The following is a 4,620-nucleotide window of genomic DNA, read 5'->3' as shown; positions in this document are numbered from 1 at the left end:
CACGCCAACTTACACGCCTGTACAGAAACTCTTTAACTGCGTCGTCTAAACTTGCGCTGTGCTGTCGTAGTTGCGCGTTGGCGAACGGTCTCTCGGTTCTCCGTCTTTATTCTCTCTCTCTCTCTCTCTCTCTCTCTTCGTCGTTGCTGCTCTCTGCGATGGGAGCTGGATTCAATTTTTCAGTTTTAACGCAAGCGCCAGCATCTGCAACGCGTTCAACCGCACACAATTCCAGACGTTCCGTGCGTCACGGTGCGCACGCAATTGATGATTTTACCATGTGGCATATTGGCGCGTTGTTACTGATTACGTGCATCATATCGACAAACATGATTATCGTTCGAATTCCGACTCCGACTAGTCGATTCCAAACACTTTGTACTCGGACAAACATCAGACGCGGCTTGTAATGCGCGCCGATAGCAGCTTTAGCTGAATTTAAATTATACATGTATTCGATTATGTTATACCGGCGCGGCGGGAAATTCAAACGGTTTCGTTTATACTAACGGCAAAATTACTGTGTACCTACTCGTGTAGGCTCGGTTTATATTACAGTGATTGGCGTTTCAACGAAGTCGCATCGTCATCTTCGTTTTCACACATTGTATTCACTGGAGAGATCGTTATCGAGTCAAGGGTATTATCTATGACTATAGTGACATAAATCGAAAATAAACGAATGTAGAGATGAATAGACATGTGTGGAATTCAATACACTATATCGAGGCAATGATAATTCTTATCAATCGGAATTTTTATTCTTTGTAACGTAACACGGGTACACCTATTTTATAGTTGATACACACGTATATACATATCGGTAATTTATTTACGCAGACGAATGTTCGATAAGTCGTTCGGTATATGTATGCACAACGTATTGTACGAATTACATTTTTTTTCTTTGTCCGATCTCTGCGCCGACCGTTTTCTTCTTATTCTTTTCATTCATTGCACGGTAACGAGTGTGCTGAATCTTTTCGCAAAGAGAGGCACGAAGATAAGAAGAGAAACAAATAGAAAAGTAAAACGCAAACGTTCGAATCGTAATTTTGCTGCGAACTTAACGTAAGTACGTAGGTTACACATGTGACGTCGGTGAAGACGATTTCTTTTTTATCGGTACCTATTGTATTGCGCACGTAATTGATTACCGTTTTTGCATGATAATATTGTAACATTGTACCTAAGGTAAAGGTAAAATACCAATGATGTTTTACAGGCACGCGCGTTATACGCGAAACAAGATCCGATATTTCGGATCATTCTTTTTTACTACTAAAATTCGTTTTTAGATTTTAGATTGTTATAATACGGCACACCTACACTACACCTATGTACGTAAGACGACGAACGGCGATGCTAATAAATTGGCGTAAAATGTGTTTGTTCGGTTGAAAATCATAGTGTACGGGTACATAGTTTCCAGCATCACATTTTATGGTTAAAGTCGTTAAACAGAGTCTCGAGTTCCGCGAATTCGTGACGCACGTATATTTTGCTGCAAATGATGCCAAGATATAAAACAGATTGTTGTTTTGAAATTGCCCGGACTTGGTAACAACTTGGGAAAAACAAGCTCGCTCTCTCTCTCTCTCTCCCTCTCTCTTTTACACATCTATCTGTACATACTCGTCCATGTACGTACAAACGTTCGGCAAAATGTCGTTGAATAATGGCTCGTTCGACAGCTACGTGCCTTATTATACCAAATAAATCTGTGTATGCGTACAGTCATGACTCAAGTTAAATATGTAAACACAAAGATGCATTTCGTACGCGAATTGCGTTCTTATTGTAATTTTACCCAGTGAATCGTACAAATATGGTCTTGCAATTTGAAATGATACTTATATTTTAGAATTATTTTTAAACATGTCAACTTCATGCATCAATTCAAATTTATGATTTATAAGAGATTATGCTGATAATGCAGTGAATTATCGGGATACGAAAACGCCTCTAACGAGGCAACTCGTACGACATGTCAGTAGCGCGGTTTTTCAGATACTAGGCGGTTCATCGAGACCCGTTATCCGGACATTTTCTAGTACTAAAAATTCCCTTATCGACTTAATATTCAGTCCTGATTCACTTCGAATCTTATCATATTCAAATCAGACGTTGTTCGTTTGATTAGAATCCACCGGAATTAAGTTACCGAAGAATACCATAACGCCTGTAGTAAGGCAATTCGTGTTACATCGATGTCGCGCGGCTTTCGTCGGTTAGGCGAAGCTTGGACAGATTATTGCCTCACATGTTGTTTTTATAATTCTTCTTTCCACCGTTGCATTTAGGTCGTTCGATAAGAAACTGTAATAATATTAATAGATACGTAGAGATTCCACCGGCGATCTAAACGATAAAAAAAATAAAAAAATATTAGAAAGAATAGTTATACTTGAGAAAAAAATCTACCCGTATGTATCTTTGTATAATTGTTGGATAAATTGGCATTCTTAAATTTAATATCTCACTCCAGTTACGAATAAACCGTTCAACGATATTCCATGAACAGAGAACGAGACTCTGCTCTGTGTCATTTGAAGGCAGAACGATTGCAGCTGAAACATAGGTGAAAATCAATCAGAGGGAATAAAAAAAAGTTTTAATATTCAAGAGGATTTTACTTATACCTCATGTATTATTTCGTCATGATCGTTTAGTCGCGTTAAAATTCTTTGCGCAATCACTCGGCTTTTGCGCGCCTCGGATTTTGTCGTCTCGCAGATACAAATTGTGAATAAAACTTTCGACGAGAAATAAGTAGCCGATGTAAAGAAATAACAGATCCAAATTTTATTTTCCAAATTTATCTCCGTCGCTCCCATCGATGTTGTTACGTAGAAATAAACGCTGAAAGTCACTCTTTGGCGAATGTCAACGCGATCGATATAATTATCGGTATGGCAAACGCCTGGCTTATACTTTTAACAATGACCGAGGTATCTTCGTATTTTTTTCTCAGGCATCTCAGGTCCATCAGATAATTGCTTGAGTGAATTGCTTTTATCGAGCGCAAACCGCATCCCTTATCGACTTTTTTGCAATCAAGGGAAGGTTGGCATCGATGTGCATAAATTCATTTGTTAAGAGTATGGAAAATACGGGTTCGGAATGATGAAATAATTTTTTCCAAAATCGGTCTCCAATTCCTGCTACAAAATTTTACAGTCACACGTTTTGATCATTGTCATTTATTTCTTCGAGGTTTCTTTTTTTTTTTGTTTTATATTTTTCTTAACAATTAATCTCTCTTCACAACCAAATAATACTATATCGGTGACACCAGCCCATTTCTCTATTATATTTAACATGGAAGTTACACGATCGCAATAATCAACGTTACAATTCCATAAAGACCATACGGCAAATCCGCGTGTATAAAAGTAAAAAAATTATCCTCCTCTTTCATACGCATCGGACGAATTTCTCTCGCACATGATATTGAAACTATTGAAATTCGGAAAAGTCGCAGGTTTTGCTTATTTTGTAATTTAATGGACAAGTATCGAAACGGTGAAAAACGGTCTTTCCTACACGCGGATTTACGTCGTATTGACTTACGTACATTCTTTTCAAAAATTATTCATCCTCTCTGTATAAATCTATCGCGCAATAACACATAATGACTTATTGACATACTGACCTATAATAATATTATCGAAGCAACGTATCAATAGCAAAATAAATACCTAATTCGTTTACAAAAACTTCACACGTATTATTTTTATAGTTAAATTGTATTATATTCAATACGATCCTATTGTATTTATACACTATTTATGTAAATTCTAACGCCATTCAAAATATTACCTCTGAACATTGAAATATTTTATGCATGTATAATACTTTTATACAACGATATTTAACCGCTCTGATGTATAGGGTTATCAAATAGCACAGGAAAGTAGGTTTTTACAAGTTTTGAAACGCGGTCGAATATTCGTACACATATATTGCGTAGGATGTATTATCGTAAAATTTGCTCGCGTATATATTTCACGATTATAAAGCTATGTAATAATATCAATCAGGGGAAACATTTCATATACATACATGTACACATACATACAAGCGAGAACGTATATTGTAATACATATATATCAATTCAACCTTGGATGGATCACGTTTTTTAACTAGGCAATTAATATGCAAGATTTAATATACATTGTCAAGGAATTAAAATTCTGACGTTGAAATCAAACTTTCCTTAACGCCAGAGAAACTTACATCCATTTATAGTTATAGATTTTCCGATTTTATCTGACGGAGTAGAATCTTTTATAAAAAATTGTGAAACTGCCGAGGAGACTGAGTTTTCGCTACTTGAAAAAATGTGTTTTATACCTATAAAAGCGGACATATCGAGTTTCAAAAATATGTTACGTTATATCCATCATTGAAAGACGCCGGCTAAATAGAAGGATATTCTTCTAAACTCGTTACACATTTAATTTGATTTGCCAGCTTCGTTCAATCAATGCGTAGATATACGCGTCTAGGCACGTCACAAGCAATTCTTATTGCGCACAATATCGATTAACATCAGTTTCCATCAATTTCATAGCTATAACATTTTTATATAAAAAAGCATAACGTTGTGTATAAATA

Source organism: Neodiprion fabricii, chromosome 2 (genome assembly GCF_021155785.1).
Source record: "Neodiprion fabricii isolate iyNeoFabr1 chromosome 2, iyNeoFabr1.1, whole genome shotgun sequence".
Classification (NCBI taxonomy): domain Eukaryota; kingdom Metazoa; phylum Arthropoda; class Insecta; order Hymenoptera; family Diprionidae; genus Neodiprion; species Neodiprion fabricii.
Note: the sequence above shows the minus strand (reverse complement) of the source record.